The sequence below is a fragment of the Passer montanus genome, unplaced genomic scaffold (genome assembly GCF_014805655.1).
Source record: "Passer montanus isolate IOZ18808 unplaced genomic scaffold, ASM1480565v1 scaffold53, whole genome shotgun sequence".
NCBI classification, from domain to species: Eukaryota; Metazoa; Chordata; class Aves; order Passeriformes; family Passeridae; genus Passer; species Passer montanus.
In genome coordinates, this window is record NW_024370263.1 from 1626171 (window position 1) to 1650943 (window position 24773).

General features: G+C 37.8%; 1 protein-coding gene across 6 annotated transcripts in view; it reads right to left on the minus strand.

The window, feature by feature from the left end:
- Positions 1-24773, minus strand: part of ARVCF (ARVCF delta catenin family member) — a 250175-nt gene that overhangs the window by 210242 nt on the left and 15160 nt on the right. The gene's annotated exons all lie outside the window — the stretch shown is intronic.

Genomic DNA, 24773 nt, shown 5'->3' on the forward strand with positions numbered 1-24773 from the left:
AGGACAGAATACAGAGGCTATATTTTGAATTCAAACTCAGAACACGTAAGCTACCCTTTGAACCCTGCCAATCTCAACACCACTCTTGCTGTATCAAATTCCAAGAGAAAATTATAGTAAAAATATTTTTATCATATACCACTTCCACAGACAAGGATTGCCAGTATCTCTAAACTTAAATCCATAAAATCTTTAAAATATTATTAAAGCCATCACTGCTATCCCTTTTCATATTTCTCTCCTGTTTAAAAAAAGTGTCATTAAAGACTCATACAGTAAAAATGAAATGTGCAATGCTGCAGGAAATCCATAGAGGAGCCAGGGGTAGAATACAGACCTCCTGGCACTGAACTCACTAGACCATGGCTCTGATTTCAGCAGTAATGCTGTGGACTCCCAGTGAGTCACTAAGCTTTAAATGAAAACCCCAAACATTTGTGGAACCCTTGGGCAGCCCAGCTCCTGCACAGCGCATTCCACAGCTCCAGGAGCAGCCTGACAAATGCATTCTAGGAACAGAAGTAGAACAGGATGCACACACACTGCAGGAATAAAAGGGTGGCCTGAACACAGGAAAAGTCCAAAGCTCACAATGCCTGGACAGCAGTTCAGTCGTGGTGAGGGGATGCACATCAGTGTAATGCCAGCCAGTGCCCTGCTCTGGCCTGAGAGCTACACTAATACTTACAGCCTTGTCTGCCCAGCCCTCATTTCCTAAACACACCATCCCAAACCTTCCCACTCGTCTCTCCCTGTTTGAAGGCCCCCACACCATCAGCCTCAGCAGTTTCAGAGGCATGGGGGGCTCAGACAGACCCTGTGACTGTTCTCAGTCACTGCTAAGTCATGGTAGGCAGAAGATGCCAGCCCTTCAAGAGTGAAGCTGTGTGAGGAGGTTCAGAAAGCAGATGCAAAAGACCCCATCTTGCTCCTGAGTAAAAATTCTATCTTTGCAAAGTCTTTAGTTATCACTAGTCCAAAAAAAGCATTTGAAAGCTAGTAAATCAGAACTTTCATCAAATGCCCTTAATGACATAGCTGCAGTAATTCCTTTCTGAATTGCCTCTTCACTGAGACAAATTAGACTTTATCTAGTTTTGTAAGTTCTGCTGATAACTTTGGTGACTTACAAGTGCCCAAGGTATGACACAGTAATTGGGTATCATCCCGAAGACTAAAGTTTAAAACACCTTGAATATATGGCACTAAGTGGACATTATAATGAAAAGCTGGACAGGCAGCTGTTCCTTTTCTCCCAGTCTACTACAGGATGAGTACTGTTACACACCAAATATATAAAATCTAAGTGCATCATAAAATCTAAATGTCTGCTCCAATAAAGCCTTTCCTGTAAGAGGATTTTAGCCGACCATATGAAAGTGGCAAAGACTGCAAAAGGCACTGAAACTAGATAAAACTCTTGAAACAAGATAAAACTTACCATGCTACAAATCAGTTTACACCAGAGTAAGTAAACTGGAATCTGAAGGTAGATACAGCTTGATTATAACTTCAAACAATTTAAATTAACGAATTCTATAACTTATCACATCCTGGGCTTTTGTGATAATCCTGAAACTCCAGCTTTTTCTGTTAGGTACCATTTACACAGACCAGGGGTTGTTCAGAATGGAACAGTACAATGCAGTACAATGCCTCTGTTCAGTTACACCAATCTGGCTTCTTCTCTTTCCTTCGAGAATAACAAGAGAGAAAGTCCAGGACCAAATAACAAAGTTCTGGTGAGATTTTCTGCATTTGGGTTTTTTTCCTTCCTTTTGTAAGAGTAAGTAAATTTCCTTTAAGAACATGTAAGAGAGATTAATGGTGCATCAGTAATAATATTTTGCTTTTCCATGTGATTAACTCTGATTATCTTTCCTTGGACAATAGGTTGCATTATCCACAAAAAGCAGAACCTTGAAACTCAAGGCAGACATTGTGTTACTGTCACTTCTTCAGAAAAATCTATACTAGCATCAGAAAAGGGCCATTGTTTTCTGAGATGCGGGAAGAGGAGAAAAGCAAGAGGAGGATTGATCAAACAGCAAAAAGCATCCAAGAATAAATAACACTCTCTGAGAAAAATTAACTGCACACAACATTGGTATCTAATTGGGTTGGAGGGGGATATTATTGTGGTTGGAAACTAAATAGTTTCCTCAAATATTACAGCAAGAAAGAATGATTATTCCCTGAAATTTGAGGATTATTCTCCCTAAGAAACTGTCAATTAGCATAACTTTGAGCCCCGCAAAACTCTGACTACCAGATGTAACTATGGCAACAAGATCCAGGAACCTACAATAAATATGATACAGTGTCAATAACCCAGACTTTTCCATGTAAATAGATAAAGCACAAGAAGACAGAAGACCATTTCCAATGGTTTAGATTCAATTTTTAGATCTCTTAAATGCTAGGAATGTTAGCAAATTCCAATGACTAATAAAATTAAGAGAAAACCAAAAGAAAAGAAAACGACACATCTCTCATGGAAGAACTATTTAGAGTTTAAGAAAGAATACGACCACATTTGTGGATTTTTGCCATTAAAGCTGTGAAGTTCTATAAACAGATCTAATCTCTACTCAAATTCTGTGAATAGGTTTGAAATTGTTTCAGGACACCTACTCGTTTAATAAATGACATTTTTCTAGTGGAATTAAGTCAATTTTAAAAATAAAGAGAACCGAATTTTTTTATTTGGCTACATCTCCCAATGCATCTGTAACGTATGGTATTTTCATATATGGGAACATTAAGTCAGAGCTTTATACAACCACATTTACAACTGTGAATCACTACTTAAACATAAAATGAAGTTCTCTCCCCCACTCAGCATAATATGGGAACTTCATGGAAAAGCAGAAGACTCTTCCTTCTTCCCAGCTTAGAAATCACGGATAGGTGGCACAACAAATACATCATCTAGAAGGTATCAGTATCCTAGAAAATATAAAACATGATGGCTCCCTATCACCTAAAGCCTCCCATCTCTGAAAACTAAAACAACATAATGTAAGTGCACAAGTCATTTAAAGTGTTAGCAAAAAGTTACACCCTATCCCAGGAAACAGAATAATGTTGTGGAATTCAGCACAGGGACATGTCAGAAACATTATTTCCATGTGAGGGAGAACTTATGAGGAAACTGGAGTGAAATGGATAGGGAGAAGAGTCTTATAGAAAAGTGAAAATGGAAGACAAAAATTCAAGGAAAAAAGGGATTGAGGACAGAATGACAAATCCTAGACAAGATGCAGACATGACACCAGGGAAATGAAGGTTCATTACAAACAGGAATGCAGTGAGCTGAAAAGCTATGAAGTCACTGCCCACTGAAAGGATCCTAATCCCAACACCATTTCTGCCTCCCTGTATCTCCTTCCACTTGTGCCTAGCTATGAATAGCTTACTCCCTCCTATCCCAATATAAATAGCTCCAAGCTGCAGCACTAAATCCCAGCAAGAGCCTGAGACACAAGCTGGCCTGGGGTACTGAATGAAGAAAACAAAGATGACTCCATCTCTGTATAGATGGGTCTTCAGGAGGGCAGACAGTCACTTTTTACCCTCTCGGACTGCAAGGATTGGCTAAAACCTTTCTGCATTCACTAACATACTAAAAGGAACCATTAGAGTTGTGTATTATCTCAAATTAATTGCTGCACTGTTCCCTTAAGTCAAATATTCCTTTAGGGTATGAACTGCTTGATGCAAGACTAAGCATGCAGAACACACTGTCTTAATACCAGCCATTGATGGTGCATATTTTCAGAGACCGCATAAAAAGTGCTAAAAATTATTTTAAATTCTAATTTAAAAACTTCTTTCACTGAGAGCCTTATATTAGATCTGAAAAACCCCACATTTGTTGAAATATATATAGTTTATAATTTTTACATTTCTTGCTATTCAGTGACCTATTTTCCTATAGTGAAACAGATCAGGCATTACTGAAAGCACATTTGTACTCATGTTTGGCTCATTTGTGTCGGCTCTGCAGCCACGACACCCTGGACCATGCCCTCATCAGATCTCAGCCTGAGGGGCTTCAGTTTCACACCACCCTCAGACACACTTTCACTGTGCTGCCTTGGGAATGGAGATGTCCTTCCCCCCTCTAGTCCCTAACACTGAGCCATCCCACACACTCAATGCTCAGTACATTCTAGCCGTCAAAGATCCCACTGCACAAACAACAAACAAACACCACCCCCTAAAACAATAACACACAACTAACGAAAAAAGCCCAAACAGCAACACCTCCCCCAACCCCATGTCCGAGCTAAAATACCCTGCTTAAAACTACTGAGAGAAAAGTTAAGTGAAGACATTACACTATTTCATTTTATGTCCTAACTCAGGCAGTGTGAATAATTGATTTCTCGGTTCGGCAGATTGAACTGAATTTGAAATATCTCCTTTTCTTGCTCAAACCCTCTCAAAATTTCATTTTGACATGACATATTCAATTTCAACAAAAGCTGTGAAATGAAGGCCAGATTCACAAAGAAGAGATGAGAAAGAGGAGCTCCCCTTGATAGCAAAGCTCTGGGGGCCTCTTCCTTCTGTGCCTGTGACTGGCAGTGGCGGCCAAGCCAAGGCAGCAGCTCCCTCGTGGTGACAGGAGCTGTCCCGACCTCCCTCCCCGTGCTCCTGCTGTCAAACATAGCAGCACTGAAAGAAGAGAGAGAGCTTTTGGGTGCACTGCCCAATGGGCTAGACTAGATGTACCACAAAACTGAGCATTCAAAGTGAATCTTCTCCAGTGATGGGACCAGAGCACAGCCATCTTCACAGCAAGACAACTTTCTAAACTCAAGTCTCCTGACACACAAATCTATTTGGGTGCACTGCCCAATGAGCTAGACTAGATGTACCACAAAACTGAGTATTCAAAGTGAATCTTCTCCAGTGATGGAACCAGAGCACAGCCAATCTTCACAGCAAGACAACTTTCTAAACTCAAGTCTCCTGACACACAAATCTATTCTGGAGCTAACTCAAACAGAAGATTGCAAGCAAGCTGGGACATTTTAAATATCTTGGAAGAAAGCAAAAGAAAAGAAACTGAGAGTGCCTGGGCCAGCAAACCCTAGAGTAAGCACCTGCCTGAGATGGAAGAGGGATGATTTACAGCTTCTGTGCTGAATCAAGTTTCCCACTCCCCACGCCCTGATCAGCACATGTTGGGATGAAGGGCAAAGGATGCCTCATTTTCTCTGGTTTGTAAATCTCAGTATTTCTATAGATGAATCTATTCAACTTTTTTTTCACAAACAGTTAATACCAAAACATTCCCTGCATTCTTGTATAGTAGTAACATCCTGCATATTAAGCATCATTTCTGCCCAGCATTTCACTTGAGGATGAAGCATTCATGTCCATAGGAAGGAGAGCTATAAAGCCAGATCCTGGGTTTTTGGCGTTTTTGACCATGTTGCACTTTGCAGCAAGAAATGAAAAAGCAGGAAGTCGGTTCTCATATGGAGGAGGAAAGAGGAACCAGGATAAAACACAAACATGAGAACAGTAATTCTAAACTTTCTGCTTTGCCCAGATGCTAAGGCAGGTGACAGCTGACAGGGCAGCTGACAAACGCCAGGCTAGATGAAAACATCAGAGTTATAATTTATTTTAAACTTGTTCATAGGACTTCTGAGTTCTCCCACAACTTCTTGAATCTATTTTTGTTATTAAGTGACTAATCATATTAAAGGAAAGAAAGACAAAGCACATTTCATTAAAGAAATGTTGAATGAGTGGGAATACCCACTGGAATCCCTAAAAATACCTGAATGTTTATATACTCATAATCTTGAGCTGCAGGAGATGTGCTCCAGACTTTTTGAGACAATAACTTTATTACTTAAATAACATCTCTGTTCCTCATAAGACAAATGATTCATCCAAGGTCACAAACAGTTGATGTCTCTTGACACCAGATTACACGTGGTGACAGCTCACGTGTCTAAACTTAAAGGTGAACTCTGCCTCAGAACAAGGAGCTGCAGCATTACCAAGAGACAAGACACAGATTGTCATTGACTGATGGTCTCTGGCTGCAGGTATCAGAAGCATTTTGTACATCCTTCTCTTAAAGTGCCTCAAGTCCCACATCCCAACCCTGCCACCTTTCATTCAATATATGCTGCTTGTCCTAACATCTAACCTCTGTAGCACAGTACAAGTCTGTTAAAAATAAATAAGGTTTTGAGAACTTGCAATTAATACAGATCCTTTTTTCCAGAATATATGGAGACAGATAAGCTACTTCTACTGAGGACAACAACTGTAAAACCAAAAACTGTTCCACACTTGTTCTGGGTTTTTACTCACAATGCTGAAGTTGATTACCTACACCCTTAAAAGAGAAGAAAAAGAATGTAGTTTTCCTTTATAAATTGCTATTTCTCCTTAATTTCTAAAGAAACTCCTTCAACAGTCTACTACATAGCTTATGAACACTGAAGATAAGTATTATCAGGTTCTGCCAAATTAGATACTGAATTTATTAATAATTTACTGGAACTTTTAGCAGCATGGTTAAAAATAGCTCTCCTGTCAGATCTTAATCTACATCAGATGCTGTGGTAATTATCCTTAGAATCTAAATCTTTATAATAAAACCAAAATAACCAGACTGAGTAGAAGCTAAAGCCAAATTTTAACCTCTTTAAGTTTTATCACTTTCATGCAAATCCCTGCCTGTATATTGAAGGCCACTGGAACAGAGCTAGTTAATTAGAGATGCTAGTAAAATTAAGAAGAGTATCCATGCAAAAAGTTAGGAAAAAGAGGAATCTCTAAGCCCCTCTTTCCACATGAAGGATTTTAAATCACATTCTTTGCTTTCTTTATAATCCCTCCAGTTGTTTTTTTTTTCTCTCTCTACACTGTCCCCACCTAAATACAATCACTATGGAAAATAAGCTCATTATAGTGCACCATGGGTAAGCAAATGCAGTCAGAAATGAATCAATTGATCCAAAGGTCCATATTAGTGGCTGCCACTTGCAACATGAGGAAAGCATGATGACATTCCCCACAGGCAGTGACCTGCACTGAGAAGAGTACAGATTTGTCTTCAGGAGGTTATGCTACCAGATTATGATTTCCCTCATCTTCCAGCCCATCTTGCCAGGAATCTCAACTACAAAATATTAATTTCAATTACTGTGGTTATATTACACTAGATTGCTTTCTTTCTACATTAAAGCCAGTTACACAAGGAATGAGGCTGAGGACTTTGTGATCATGAAGGAGGCAAATTCATCAATACCTATACACCGCCTTCTCTCCAGGAAGTGTTAACACAGTTGCTCCCTATTTTAAGTTATTTTACTTTGCCTACATAGATGAAGCTGATAAGCAGCCTCCCTGCATTTCTTCCTATTTAATTTTGTCAAAGAATCTGTACATGACTCAGCTGAAGTCAACAGAAGGACACAATTAATATGATTTTGTCTCAAGTTTGTCATAGGAGATTTATGTTGCAATAACAGAGATTTATGCACTAATAAAGCTGTACTATTATTAAACTTTCTACAGTGTATCAGTAACACAGATTACACAAGTCATCTCCTATGTGGGAAAAGCAAAAGCTGCTATACAAACATTTCTAGATGGTGAGCATTAACAGGATTTTAATTTCTTTTAAATAATGTGTTTCCATGCAGCATCCTGTGTAAATTGAGTAAAATCTTGACCTTCACTTCTTGAAGTATGATCAATACATTCACTTTGTTATGTAATTAATATTTTCTTTCCACAAAAACTATTTTTTGTAGTCTTCAAAATGCTCTAACAGATGCTCTGTATTTATACTTATATCCCAAAAAATTCCAAAGAGGTTCACAAATACATTTTCAGTACATTTATACATATCTTCTCCCATTTAAAATATTTGCTATTTCAGACCTTAGCAAACTGAAATAAAACAGAAGTACAAGGATACCATTAAAAACAAAAGCTTTTAAGGTAAGTTTAATAGGCATCTCCAGTGCTCTTAAAATCACCCCTATATATATGTCATCTCACAAACTCACACAATTCATTGGATTGTATGCAACAAAACCCACCCCTAAAATATTTTAAAAGCTCACATTTCACCACATTTGTCCAAAGCATGTTCGACTCCACCAACACGATTTTATGTCAAATTTACTTGTTTGTCTGCCTTCCTCATGTTGCTGTTACAGCAGCAAGACAGCAGCCCTGCCTCATAAGGAAACTTATCAAGCAAAAGAGAAACACATGCTTTAGTAAGATAACAGCTCGTGAAATCTTTAATAAATATATCGTAGGCATACAGAAAACAAAATCAAATTACTGCCCTGAACATCCTCTGATCCCATGTTCAGATAGTGATTTTTGTGACATTAAGATCCATTAAGACCAAAGCAAAGATTTTCTGATCTCACATAGTTCTCTAGAATTAGCAAAAAGGAGACTGCAAACCAGAAAGGGACAAATGTCAGGGGAAAGGGAGATCATGTTTAAAATTCCTTCCATTCCACTGGTATAGTAACCCAGTGCTCAGAAATTACTGAGCCTCTGAGAGTTATAACTAAGATTCCCAAAAGGATTAAGATAAATGGGAGGGGAGCCAGCAAACTGAAGCTTTAGGTATCAAACATTCTCTTCAATAACTCACAAGGCTTGAAATTGGCTCATATTATTTGGCTGAGGTCCAAACTAAGTCTAATTTGTCAAATCCAGAGAGAAGCAAAACAATGTATACAGAAGTGACACATGTAATGCATATACTTCATAGACTTGAGGATTAAACTACGTAATTGCTTTCTTGGGAAAACAAATTCAACACCATGCTAGTGAGCCTTTTATTTTCAGGTAGGCATGCAATTTACTTCCTTTCCAGAGCTCTGGGTAAGACATCATGTACTCTCCTTCCCACTTCATGTTTCAAGCCAAATGCATAATGCTGCATGTCCACTAATTTCCATAAAAATCCCATAGACAGAAAGCACAAAGTAATAGACACTAAAAAAATGAATTCTTTTCATTTCTTCATTTTATCTGATTGTACTACAGCACATAAACCCAGCTCATGTATGAGCCAACACCTGTACTGAGACTAAGCTGGCTTCCTTTGTGTCCTTAGCTTCCCCCAGGGGCACTCTGCTTTTAGGGACTGATTCAACCATCAACTTTTCAGGGAGAAAATAACAGCAGGGAAAGCACTTAAGAGAAAATATGGCACTTAGTGAGCCAACTGTGATATGGGGAAACAGGCAATGCCATCTTTGCAGCGTTTCCAAAAAGTGCTGTTACCAGCTATTGTAAACCCAGTCCTATTCCATGGCAACATGGTTTCCTACTCTGAACAGTGTAAAAAGTGAAAAATTGACTAGGTTATCTCATGTACTGCTTCACATTGCTTAATTTGCAAACTGAAAGGCTGGTTCTTACACCTAATCTTAAAATTTTATTGAGACTGGTGGGAAAATAATTTCTGGTTATTGCGCAATGCTAACACTAGTACTAATATTCATACATATGTATTACCACACAAAATAAATAGCTAGCAAAAATATGCTCCCCTAAAAGAAACACCAATGACCGTAACACATAAAATAAATAGCTAGCAAAAATATGCTCCCTAAAAGAAACACCAATGACCGTTTAGAAGACAAGAATCAATTTATTCCTATTAGGGAAAAAACTTGGCCTAACTTCTTTTTCAAAAATATTAACTTTATCATAGAGCTAACAGTTCCCTAACTTCAAAGTGAAGATCTAGAATCCTTCAAAGAACAACTGCCATGCTCCTCTTGCATTCTGTTTAGTATGCAGACTGTACTTGCCATTATTTGCAGAACAGACATTTATGTTATTCTAACCACAAGGTACTATTGGTGCAAACAAACTTTAATATCCCCCTCAAACTGCACTTGCTATAAAAGATAAAAATCCAAGTACTCACTGTAGGGTGAAGAACCTTAGCCCAACCAGTGAGGATGGATGCACCAAACAAGTCTGTCACATTTTGGATCAACATGTAGGTAAAATCAGCAGATTAAGATATAGGCTATACTGCTGAACTAAGGGAGGGCTGAGGAAAACCTTTCGTAGAGCACTGCCAATTTTCCTAGTACACCAGCCAGCACCCAGAGCAATTCCAGAAGAGGAGTGCCCAGGTGGTGCCAGCTCTACTGGAGTACCTGCTGTGGATCCCACTCATCCATTCCCAGACTGCAGGCTGATCACATTGATACAGCAAGCCTGGGGAGCAAAAGGCATTCCCATAAAAATATCATTCTACTGTAAAAGGCGCTATGAAAAAAAATGAACCCACTCTCAACCCACTCCCTCCATGCTCTACAGGGGTCTTGAGCAACACTGGCGGCAAAAGCAGGATAAAATCTGGCCAGCAGATACTGTTAGTCTGCAACACACAAATTAGACCAAAACCAATACTACAGGCACTGTCAAACATATTTCATTTATAAAGAATCACATTTTTATTTTGCTGCAATTTGAATTTTAAAATAACATAGGCAAGCAGTATTTTTATTTAATACCGCTTGCCTATGTTATTTTAAAATTCAAATTACAGCATTACAATGTGACAATAGCAAGAGTATGTCAGGATACTGGGGCTTGGAAAAGTAAATCTCTTGTCATTTCTGCATTAAAAAATTACTGCAATTTCCCCAAACATCTGTGTCCTTTACTTCACCGGTTTTCTCAAATACTATGCAAGCTACCAGAAGAAAACTAAAGGCCACTGCTATTGTAAAACTAATCGGTATATTTTACCATTTGCTACCAGGTAAGGGAATTCTTCTCTGTGTGATGATTTTCTTGAGTGCCTGTTTAACCTCCTTTCCAATGCTTTTTGGCAGAAATCCTTACAGATGGAGACACAGAGAACACATAAGAGAACAACATATTTTTAAGTGGAACCACTTATTACTTAAACAATCTATCCACCAATTTTAAATTAAATACAGGAAGACCCTATAATAAATTTATGAAAGGAAATCAGATTTCATTAATAGGTCCAAAGCAGCTCTATTCTAGCCTCATCTTGATTTGTTTTTTACTCTGTGGTATTTGTGGATATAAAATGCACCCGCAGGTTGAACGTATCCTGTGACAAAGCTACAAATAATGATTGCAAACCAATGAACTTAACTTGTGTTTGGAATTAACTGCATTCTGCTCAGGAATACCTGCGTGACCAACAGAATTAAACAGCACCTTAATGAGTTATCAGTCTCTACCAGTCTTTTGAGCTCTGAAATGTTCAGCCCAAACTGAACAGATTAATGAACTTCTAGCTGGGCCCCAGATTAAGACTATGATTTTGGATTGCAGGATCACACACCTTCTACACTGTAAATAGGTGGGTGTGGGTGGCTACATCAAAAGAAATGTGTGTGTGTGAGCAAAACCCCCTTTTCTTACCTGTTCCTTAAAATGTAAGAGAATAAAGTACTGAGATTTAGGAGAAATAGGGCAGTAACACTGAAAGTAGCTGATGACAGTGATGCAATTGGAACTGGAAGAAAGAATAAAAATAACTCATGAAAATGTAGCAAAGTAAAAATAAAAAGCTACTACCTGGAGTTGTAACTGTCAAAAAAAGCACGTGACAATGTGGCTTGATAATTCTCAGATTACTAGATTCTCTGTCTCTTGGGTTCTGTATCTTTCTCCTTCAACTGCCAGCCCTTCCCAGCAGTTCTTCTTCTTGACCTCACAATCCATGAATAAAACACAGTTTCAGTCTTGCACCCTGTCATCCATTCATCACTCTGCAAAGTCCCTTAGCTGGCTCTGCTTCCCAATTTATGCATCGTAAAATTCTGTACACGTTTAACAGAGCAGCAATTTATAAATAGCTTTTATTATACAAGGCAGGCTTGATGCTTAAACAGGAGGCCAGAGATACTGGCACTTAAACTTTTCCATTCTGCTGTTCCCCCCAATTTCTCACAATTAGCTATCCTCAAAGAACGTTAATGGTGATTTGTAATTATCTTTTCTCTTTGATAAGGCTACTTCTTTAATAGTGGCTAATACATCCTTTTCATAGGTGAAATAATAGAGAAATGACTCCCAGCGAGTCATACATCAGCCACAGAGAACCACCTGTAAACAACAAAGCAGAAACATTTCAGTGACAGACTGAACCCAAGCAGTGCCACTGGAACACCAGGTGAAGCAGAGGATCAGGGTATGGATTTCACATCTGGAAACCACTTTTGTGTACCAAAAGATGACAGCCTTCTTGCATCAACTATTATGGCTTCTTGCCAGAATCAATTCAAGCCTGCCACTTTCTGCACACCCGAGAGGAATAAAGCAAAAAAAGGGGGCTGTCACTGAGGACAATGGCCAGTGCTGCAGCGTGCTGGAACTGACAGCTCCAGAAACAGGTTAACTCTACAAATTTGTATGCGACGAGAGGTTACACAACCTCAAGGTAGAGGCCACAAGCAAGCAGTTCCCTTTCCCTTGATTAATGTTATGCATTGATGGAATACCCTAAAATAGCTGAGCAATGAATAAGGTTGTATGCTAATGTCTCTCCTTTAAAAGATCTTCCTACAACCTCTTCCTCTCCTGGCTTGGTTCACTCTCTGGCTTACCAGTTTTTGTGCAGCTATTGATATACTAGATACACATCTTCCCCACAGCACAACAAGCTGCAACGATGTTTTCTTTAAAATTAATCCAAAACCAAGGTTCTATAGTGAATTTAAGTAAATTACAGGGAAATATTATTAAGAAATGTAAGAACTCAAAACACTTGCTACTCAATTACCACCTTCAATGCTACCTGAAAATATTAAAGAAAATTATTAGTGCTGAGCACTCTGAGACCAGCTAAAGACACCCACTGATATGAAAAGTTGACCCTGCACTTAAGTATTTAAATATTTTTAAGGTTCATAGCCCACCTCTCCCTCCTTGAGGTATGATCTGACACACAGCCAAGAGGGAAGGCTGTTTAGAGCTCTAATAGCACAGAAACCCATTTTCAACTGCTCTTTTCATTTGTCCTCTACAAATCAGTCAAGGACCCAAGCTCTTGAAGAAATACTGTTAAATTGAACTCTGGTATTACTACAATTGCTCAGCTGCAAGGCTGCACGTGGAAATAATACCCAAGGACTAAGAAACTTCACAGCATCCCAGTAAAAGACTGATAAAGAACAGAAAAATGTGCAGAGAGCCTCAGAATGATTTGTGCTCAGCATGTGCTGAGCCTGTCTTCACCCTGGGCTGGTGGAGAGAGCTGGGGATGCTCTAAAAACCTTCCAGGCCCCATTCTCCATTGCACTGCCTTTGACTTGCACATTGCTGTGTTCAGTGTGTGCAGCAGCAATGCCACTGCCCAGCAAAGCAGAGAGCACCAGGCACGGCTCAGCGGCAGCAGAGGGGACCCAGCACTGGGGAGGCAGCAAGAGAGAAAGCTGTGAACAACTTCTCCCAAAACTCACCCTCTCTTCTTCAATGGAGATAAGGAAGGGGAAAGGTGGCAGGGACAACAAGGTCAAGCATCGTCATGTTCCATTAAAGCTCTCACTGATGAGAGCTCAAACTCTATTGCTCTAAAATGAGCAGCTATTCGTGATGCTCATTTTGGTGGAAATCAGGACAATTTTACCCATCAGAGAAAGCCTTTCCAAATCAAATAGAGGGACAAAACACAAACACTAATTATTTTTAGGAGGAAATTTGTGACATTTAAATACATAAATCACCATGGTTGTAAGAGAAAATGACTGGGCTTAGCAACTCTCTTCTAATCAGTTCCAAACTTTAGAGTGCAGATGTGCAATTCTTTCCATGAAGAGGTCACACATTCCAAAAAGGCACAGAATAATGTTATTATTATATAGTCCTACATTACTTCAAAGCTTCGTCCCAATTTCTGTGTGATTGGCAGCACACAGTGCAGCAAGCTGATGCATCTGCAGTTTATTGCATTTATCAAGCTTTTGAAAATGCTTCATAAAGTCCTCATCTACAAGGAGCACAATCTTGAAATATTCCAATTTATTTTTTGAGTGTTTTAATTCTTTCAGGACATGTGAGAGAGGCATGTGTTTATTACTGGTCTGTTCTATTCATTATTATTGTACCCAGTAGAATAAATATTTTTAACTACCCAGAAATACCTTTTCTAAAGCAGAGCACCTCAAGCACTTGACAAGTATTAATTAAGTCTTGTTATACAGAGATATTTTTCTCAAAAGAGATGAAGTAATTTAGGAGAATTTGTATACAGCAGGATTAACATGGAGCTGTTACAGCTGCTGTATCCAGAAATCTCTGTGCACCTGATAACCACCTACATTGTATTTACTTATTATTTTGTAAATGTCTAGTTCCATTTCAGAGTAATACTCTATGCATGAGACAGCCTCATTAGAAACATTACACTGTAACTGATAAAAACCAAAGGAGATGAAGTCCAAAATTCAGATTCCAGCAGGCAAGAAAGCAATAGCTGAAATTAATTCCTTACTGAAGTCCTATGACTTGAACAGAATGCAAAGTGCAGCAATTATATTCAAATATGATGAATACCATAATTACGACTTCAGAGATAAGTGGAAATATTTTGAGAAGCAGGAGTTCAACTAAAGCCGTTTTTTAAAAAGGAAGTGCTAGACTTTACTTACTATAGAACAATTGGGGGATTAACAATACTTGTATTTGTAATTGTTTATGTCTAAAATGTAGTCTTTTGGAATGACAGAAATAACCCTCCTTGTTGAACACACTGCCATTAACAACTGCTCCTATAAAGACATCAAACTTTTCTCTCTGAAGTGAGGAGGAAGTACCCAAGTGTTTGCAGGGACACCTCATTTTTCCTCAAAGACCTGTAAAGATGAAGTCTTCATACCTGACAGTAACTTTAAAATATCAGAGAACAAGCAATGAAATCTTTCCAGGTAATATAATTGCCATTGAGGTTACTAGAAGAGGGAAGGTAGGTACTTATTCTGCAAGTTTAAAAACTTGCAGGAAAATCAGGAAAAAATAACGCAGTTATTACAAATTTTGGTGGAGAGACTGATCATCTATAAACAAAAGCCTTTCCTCACATAATTTTCTTTTTTAAGATAAAGAAAATGATTGCAGGAGAATGACACCTTATCTTTACAAGTTACAGGACCAAAAAGTCACAAGAAAGTGAAATGATTTTCAGCAAATGTGGTACTTCTGAATGCAAGATTAACAAAGATATTTCTAAGTTCATTAGCTTTGTTTTCAAGTCACTTCACTGCACACTAATACAGAATTTCATGGCAGCCATAATTTGAAGGCTGTTCATAACAACTAGCAGGAAATTCTTTATCAATATCATCTGTTACTTTGAGCAGGGAGGACAGAATTTCCCAGTAATCTTTACTAAGTACTTCCACCAAAACCAAAGAAGATAAGAAACCTTATTCCAAGAAGTTTAGAATTTAGTAGCCAGCTTGCAAGTCTACATGTTTGAAACTGGCAGAGATGGTAATTTTCTGTTTAAACCAAAGCAAAAACTAATCACATATATCTTCCTGCCAGTATGCAGACTTTGATTTCAAAGGCTATAAGGAGTATTCTGAAATTTGTGACAAGAACATAGCTTAGAAAGATAGAACAGAAGAAAAATGAGTGCAAAGAAAGAAATAGGGATACATAGATTTGTCACACAGCTCTTTGAAGGAGAAGAAGAGAAACACAAGTTTGAGAAAAACGCTGAAGAAAGGACTGTCAGCAGTGGGAAAAGAAAATCATGTAAACATTATGTTGGATAGATCAAGCAAAGAAACGTCAAGGACTTTCCAAGAGATCAGGGACAGAAAGGTATGAAGTATGGGCACTACAAATTATGCTTCTGCAATCAAGAGAAGAGTTTGCATTACAGAAATAAATATGAAGCACTACCAGAAAGCAAAGAATGTGTGGGTGTTAGAAGAAAAGACAAAAGCACAATGTTATACAACTACAGCAACAAAACCCACAAATGTATAAGCCCACACAAAACCTCATGGATCCTAATTAGACTGAACAGGGTTGACCCATAGTCCTATTTTCTTTCATATATTCAGTCAACAAACTGCAGAGAATTCCAGCAGATAGAATTGACAGTGACATTTTAAGTCAATGAGAATCTATTTTACTCTTCCTCCCACAACACAAATGAAAAGTAGTGCTAATGAAATTCCACTCCTATTAGAAATTGACAAAACACAATCCTGCATTTATCCCTTCCAGCAAAATCTGCCTTTTAACAAACTCAAACTATTCTGAAACACCCTGTGGTCACAATATGACAAAACAAAATGCCACCCGCTTCTGCACCGCCCTTCTTCCAATTAACTTGACTTTAGCAGACCAAGATAATTTTTTATCTACTGTATTTTATACCTACAATTTTGAATTAATCATATTAACATTTACCATTTTAGTCACAGACTTTAATACAGTCTCGTTATTTAATTCATATTTGATCAACTCTTTCTGACAGAGGATCAGCTTCTATTGATTACACCAAAATAACTTGCTTATAGAAAGAAAAAATCCCAACCCATATGCACTGTTTTCCAGTGCCATCTTCTTCAAATGCCAAGGAATTATGCTGCATACAGAAATAAAAAGAATTGATTGGATTTTGGACCAAGGTGCAAAATGTAATCTCTGCACGTTATTATTCAGAAAAAAAAAATTGAAACAATATTCTTATTCCTTCATTTTAAATGAGTTCTCAGAAAGGCCAGATAACCTTTTCCTATTTAATTGTGGTATGCTAGCAAAGAAGCCCTTTGGATCTCTCAATGAGAACTGTACAGAGAAATAATTCTGTGTTTCAGGCAAAAATAGCTGTAATACTGATCAAGCAGGAAAGTAGAGTGGAAAATAAATTAAAAAAAGAGAACAGTGTTATGCTGCGAGCTGTGTGTTCTCAGAGGTTAATCAGGGTGGGATCAGCTCTCAATATAACACCCCAAAAGCACTGGATGATGCAGCAATGCTTTCTCCTCATGTGGTGCTATACAGAAAAAAGGAAGCACGAGTTTTCATAGTTAAACTGAGCTGCCAGACAGTCCATTAGCCATTAGCAAGTGTGAAAAATTCCATGGCATATCTGTGTCTGCTTGACAAATTCCATTGTGAGTGAAGACCTTTTTTCCACAGGCTCTAAGTTTGTCTGTAACTCTTTCCTTCCAGCTCAGGAAAATCATGCACACCACTGAGTACATGCAGTAGTTCACTCAGGCTGTCAGCTGCCTAACACAGTATGAGCTTGCAAACTCTCCCATATTTGAGAATTCACCTTGGAGTGGGATTACAGACAGTAAAGAAATGCAGAATGGTATCTTCAAAATCCCATGAGTTTTCTTATTTAGCTTCCTTCGATGTAGCTTTCATACCACCTGAATGCTGTACTGCAAATGTCACCACTTGCAATAAAAATAAACAGCTATTTTAGCCATTTTGTAACTCCAGACATGTACTCTATCCCTTGCTTCCACTATCATCCAGCATTCAAAGCCTTTCAGATTCCATTCAAGAATTTGCCTTCTGAACCTCAAGTATCAATACCTCTAATAGTCTTCTTCTTGTCTTGACTTAAATACAGTCTTCTTCTGTCTTTTAGTACTTAAAAACTACATCTACAATATCTCACCTAGTGCCCTGTCAAGTTTATTATCCCACAACTCTGCCTGACCTGAAATTCTGACTTTCCACTGAAATGGCATAAATATTAACAACTCTTTACCATACAATATTTATATAGTAATGGAAATAGTACAAAACTTCTATCTCAAATACAAAGCTAAGATCTAATTGAGATCTTACGTAAAGTCTAACAGGAAAAATTACTTCTGTTATTTTCAATTAAATGTCCTACTGTGCCAGAATAGCATGACTAGTTCTGAATTCCAAACAGCAAAGATTACTATGAAATGCCAGTGAAGCTTTGTGCCAACTACAAACTCATTAGTAAAGACCATGCCTGTATGTGCTTAGTACTACACCACAGGTATATTTACTGCAATACAGCAGTCCCAAGGTCCAGAGATCCCCATGCCACAAAAATAATTCCAGAAACATACCACAGACATCTTAACCAATGTTTACAGCTTTTAATTATTGTAGTGGGTAATACAAGACACTATTCCAATATTCCTACCTTCCAGAAAGTCTAGACTCTCCAGTTTCTGTAAGAGAAGAACTTGCAAGTTTTGGCACAGCAAGATCCATTATGTTGAAATTTTAAACAGGATTTTTACTAACCTTCAACTTTAGTGACTGGGTAAGAAACATCAGCCAGTGGAAGACATAAGTCAAAGGATGAGTTGTATATACATTTCCACCTGCTGGCAGAAAGGGTTTACACAGCAGTAGTATACTTCTACAGGAGTTTAAGTCTGGAATACATCCAATAAATCAGCAGAATTTTTTTTTCAAGTTATAAGAATAATACAAAGCAGCATTATCCTTCAATGTCACTGGCACACCAAGGGTATTACAGAAAGTGTGCTTCTGATGAGGCTGCACACCTCCAGGTCTGGGGGCATAGTATTGGTCTAACTGATGTTTACTTACTTACGTGTTTTTTAATTAACACGTGAATGCTACCAACATGCACATCAGCTTTCTGAAACTGGAAGTAATAAGCTTAAATTACTAAAATGCAGAAACATGTAATGATAGTGTTAACTACTAGGTCCAGTGCTCAGCAAAGTTTTTCAGTTGGATATTTATTTGAAATTAAAATGTGTTCTAAAGCAGCACTCCAAGGAACTGTATTCACCATCAATGAGGTGCTACAACATGGAACCAACTATTCATATTTCTCCAGAACTCATAGTGGAAAACCAGAATAAAAAGGCCAAAAAAGCCTCCACTGCCTATAAATAGCAAGAATGAACCACTGTTCTCCACTACCTCAACAATTAGAGAATTCCCAAGTACAGACACCATACTCCCAACCTCACTTGAGGACTTTTCCATACCTTGCACCCCAGGCTTTCATATGATGCCACTGGGTTCATAATCAGTCAGGGGCTTTTATCAACTATAATACCTGAAAGTTTAGCCTTCAACTCCCAAGTGAAAGCTCAAAATTTCATGAAGAGGATAAACTGCATAATCTCTACTGCAGGACTGCTGAAGAGGCATGAAGAGACTGGTTGAGTGGTTAGCAAGCACTAACATTCCACAGTCCTTTCAAAAAACTTAGCTGGAACGTTGAAATGTCTGCTTTCTCTCCCTTCTGACCTTGATGACATGTGTGACAAGGCTGTTTTCAAACATACTTCTAAACTCAGCTCCATAAAAAACCTTCATGAAAGATATAATACTGCATTAACACATGCTGGAAAGCATCTAATCTTTGTGCTGCCCCCTGTACCTATAAATACCCTGAGACTGACATGCAACTATCAAACATACCAACTTTCTGCAAGAATGCTGAAAATTTTCTTTGTCACTAAATGAAGTGTAACATTTTTGTGCCAAAATATAATCCTATACATGTATATAGAAAAACGTGGAAAAAAACCCCAGCAAATATTTTCACAAATACCTAGTGCCAAGAGAAGAAATGCTCAAAACAAGAAGTACTGCAATCCATTACAGCATTATGAAGTCAATCTTCTGTCAGCTGTCAGTTTGGATTCTGTACAGATACCTATCTTAAGGAGAAGAAACACTTCAAGAAAGCAAAAGAATTACCATACAATAAGCTACAATTTAATTAAAAGAAAGAACATGCTGAAGATACTGTCAACAAAAGGATATGATAATGGGATAAATACCCCAATCAGAAATGCCCTAGGTCCATCTTGGCAGGGGTAGGGAGCAGTGGCAAGAAACAAAGTCTTCCTTTCTACTGATGTGGGCGATGCTAAAGCTACAACAATTACTGGAATTCCAGTCAGGAAGGAGAGGGGGAACAAGAGATGCTTTAAGCTTCTGAGACAGATCAGGGCACGTTTCCCTTCTGTTCCTGACTGCACCATTCCAGGGAAACAATCCCTGCCAGAACTCTCATGGAACAGCACATCTCTGCAGTTGTTCATGCATAACCCTCCAGATGGAGGAAAATTCAGCTTTAAATCTAAAATGCAAAGGGGACTGTTTTATTAGAGTCCAAATGCTCTTGACTTCACTATGTAGGTATTTTACAACCTATCTCAAAATTCAGTGAAGTCATGAGGTTTTCAACAGGAAGACCTTTTATTTAAGTTATGCAACATATATTCTCACAAAATTCTTCCTGAGAATTTCCAATGTGTTTCTACGTCACAGCTGCAAATCAGTTTCAAAAGACTTGTTCTATGTACATCCCTGTTGAAGCCCAGCACCAATTAATACACCATATAAAGCAAATTTTAAAAAAAAAAAAAACAAAACACATTGCTTACCATAAGGCATGGAAGTTTACAATGTGAGATTAATACTGAAACTACAAGAAATCAAGAAATAGCCCAAAGCCAAATAAAATTGCCTGTCCTCTTGTATGAAGTATACCTTTTAATACCATTGCTTACCAAAAGGCATGGAAGTTTACAATATGCAATTAATACTGAAACTACAAGAAATCAAGAAATAGCCCAAAGCCAAATAAAATTGCCTGTCCTCTTGTATGAAGTATACCTTTTAATACCTGAAGGAAAAGTTAAACAGTCACCATGGGATGGTGCAGCAGATAAATTGATTGCATTTCAATTCCTACTGTACCTGGTCTGTGAGGAATTGTTTCTGGCATACTAAGGAGTAGGTATTATAACATATTTCTAAGATAATTGCTTTATATTTTTTGTTTAATTATTTTCACCATCCAAGTTTCTTTTATCTGCTTGGAAAGACCTTTTATGAACCTAAATAAAAGGAGAAAATTTGTCTAATATTTAATGTCTTGTCAATTCTATAGAAGATGTTGCTGTAAGAAATGTAAATCAAGAGACTGGGTCCTAAAGTTTTATTCACTATAGTTTTAATAGACCATGCCCATCTTATTCCATCTTGCCAGACGTGTCTCCATGAACACTGAATGAATATTAAGAAGGCCTACCATGACTCTTGCTATGCAAGTACCGATTACAAGTTTAGAATTTATCTCCTCATTGGATCCATACGGAGAAATTTGGTATGGCATCTGGGAATATGCCAGCAAAGATGTGACAGAGGATTTGCATCACACATTTGACCAGAACACAAACACTGGCAGCTGGATCTCAAGGATCAGAAGTTACATATTTGTTTTCAATACTAATGTGTGCAAAGAGGTACAGCTCCACTGATAGGCGTGCATTAGCATGTTTCCACACGCATATCCCAGATACAGATTATCAGTCCTTTGAGTCCAGAAAAGCATCCAGGTTTTGAATACAAATGCATTTCAGATGAAGCAGGTTTTCCCCAAGCCATGAAGCACAAAGCAGGGCAGCACACAATGATGTATCTCATGAACTTCTAAGGCCATCCTTAGCCAGGCAATTCAATGAAACTCTACTTCAGAGAGGTTAAGAATTTTGCAAACATTTAGCAGACATCGTACAAAAAAAAGAAATCTTCCTGTTTCAGTCATCAGTATTTCAGTAGTACTGATGCTCTCTAAATTATAATTTATTAATCCATGCATATTGTTCATAAGAATTCAATGTACTTTTTTATATCTATTCAACAGCACCAAAGGCACTCCCATGGTGTGGATAACAACGAAGGCAAAATCAGGACTGAGCAGCAATTGCGGAAAGCTTGCACAATCATTAACCAATGATAATCACGTAGAGGTAAAGTCTCAGACACACAACACAGAGTCATGAGACTTAGTCTGTAAACCATGTCATGCAGAGACAATAGTAAAACTTCCCATTCGAGATAAATAGACTTGGCATCAGACAAACCAGATAAAAATAATCTCCAAGAGCCACAGACGAAAAGTCCCTAATATAACATCTACATATAATGTACACTATATGGAGGGGAAATGCCTTTCTAAAATTATTTTGTTCAGATTTGTTTGTGCTGCAAATGTTTATAAAACAAAATGCTAACTTTGGGTAATTTGAGTATTTGGGGTCATAACTTGTGCTTCCCATATGTGACAAAGACCCTTATATGGTCAAGTCTTAATTTAATAAACTAAACTACAGACAATGTTTTTAAGAAATAGCTTACTCACAAGAAATATCAAGCATATTAAGTAAGAGTTTGATTAATGTATAGTAATCCATCAATTAAGATTAATTCATCATTCTTGATCATTCCAGAAAAGATGGTAGAAACCCAAAATAAGCAGCCATAAATCCACAAGCAATGAATTAGGGAAAGAAAATTAATTACAAGGGGAAAAAAAAAAAAGAAAAGTTCTTAACAGCTTAAAAAGACCCATTCTGGACAGCTGAGGCCTGAAATCTGGCAGGCTAAAACATATTTCAAATCAAGTTAACTCCATTTTGTATACTGCAAGCAAAACTGACCATTTAAATCACACAACTACAGTTCTAGAAATGACTATTTAGCATTAATTTCTGAAAAGGCATTTATTTTTAATGCTTAAGACATCTTTTCTGGGCAACCATGGGCTAGAAGCTTTTATGCCAAGTTCACTTGTAACAGCATCTTCATAGAAGGGCTTAAAAAAATTCTTTTGACAGTTATTGCACAGCAAACATAGCATCTCACTTTTTGAAACGTTCACCTTTGTAGAAAATAACCTTTTTCTCAAATGATCCGTGAAAATGCCACTAATAATAATTAACTTTTAATAAAAAGTTGAGAACTAATATACAGTTTTGAAAATTACATATATTCAGATAACACCTCCTCTCCAATCCAGATTCCCTGTTTACATGATCATTAATACCTGCAAGGATTCATCCTGCAACACTCCCTGCCTTGAGCACTCAGTTTGCTCAAATCTACTCCCACAGACAATATAGTAAAACATACTGAAGGATATAATCAAAACAGTTCTAGATAACCAATTTCTGTGGTGCAACAACTTCCAGAACTGTAGGTACTAAAAAACCCAATATGCTGGCACAACAGAAATGGTTACAACTTCTTTCTCCTAATTAGGAAATACCTTTTTTTTCCATAAACAAGCAGTACAATAGTTACTTAGTTTTCATGTAACCCTAACTAAAGCAGACTATTATAAGTGGTTTTTGAAAGAAAAGTCTCCACATTCAGACAGTATAATGTTACTCCCACTGAAAGCCACAGAAATGCTACTGCTGACCTCAGTGGGAGTAAGAGCAGTTCCAAATGGCTCCAACTTTCCAGATTTTCCACCACAATGTCTATTGCACAGAAATGCAATTCAATCTCATCATTAAAAGCCACAAACCAATAACCAATCAAAATAAACCTAAAATTGCTTTATAAGTTAGCAGTCTCAGTCAATGAGTTGCACTTGTAAAGAAAATGACTAGCATTCTTTAGGGCTGACAAGCCATAAATTGAAAGCACCATCATTCTGAAAATGTATGGCTCTCCTGATTAAGGGTGACATGCTCTTTAAAAGGAATACAGAGAATACCTCACTTCTGAAGTAAGACATCAGTCTTAGACACCAAACTCTGTAAAAAAGCCCTTTGGTAATGATAGGGGAATAAGTATTGTTTGAATCTTCAGAGTACAAAAAGCAGGAAGATTTTCAAAGCTGTACATTCCTTACCATCACAAATATATGGCAGAATAAAAATAGATACATGTCTGTCATGTCTCTACCAACAGCATTTCATTTGATTGCCTTATACCTTTTTACCTAATTTTGAACAAGTAGTGAGGCTGTGTGGTGAAAGATAACACCTTCTGTTCCTAATACTTTATTCCCTTTCACCCCTCCAATAATTTTCTTTTGCGCTAAATAGTTCACTGAAATACGAATTTCACCTCAGGCTGACTATTATAGTGAAAAATCCCCTAAGAAATCTCCCACTTCTTCTATACTTCTTAGGATATTCAGAAGCAGTAGTTTTCAGTTCTACTTGTACTGTGTAAACTGTATTCCCATCTTTTACCCAAAAAATCTACTTTCCCTTAAACAAATTTAAAAGAAGACTAATAAAAAGAAATGAAAGCTTTTATAAGTTTGAATTATTTGATCATTTTTATTCATTTAGCAAGTACGGCCGTCTTCTGGTTTTAGTAATTTAAGAGATCAGGGTTTTTTTAATTATGTTCCTTTATACCAATGTAAATTACTTTTCCTTGTGTAAGGAAGCTCCTGCCTGGTTAGGTCTCAGGAATAACTTCTAAGATCAGTGAAAGTAATACACATTAATAAATTGCTTGCTCTTTGCCTACATTGACTGTGCTGTTCTGCCAGGGGCCCTTCCCTTACAGCAGGGAGGCTCTGGGGCAGCAAGGCCCCCACCCCACCATGCTGGAGGTAACCAGGGAGTTCAGAACTGTGCAACATTCCCTGCCACAGATTTCTGCACAGAGAGCTCTGGGAACAGCCCCAGATGAAACCTGCCTGTACACTGAATCCAAAACTGGGGCTGAGGAGGGGCAGTCAGGAGGGGAGAAGTCAGTTCACCTCTTGTCTAAAAGCCAGGCAGTAACAGAACAAAACATCTTGACAACACCCCTTTATAAAGCTTTGGAAGCTTTATTATTAGCTACATTATATGCAGTTCATTATTGTACATTTTGATTATAACAAACATTTGTTTTTGTTTGGTGATTTGGTATTCCAAGCAGGCTAACTTAAACTCTTGCATATTTTAGCCATACTCAGTTCAAAAGTCCTTCTGTTTGAGAGG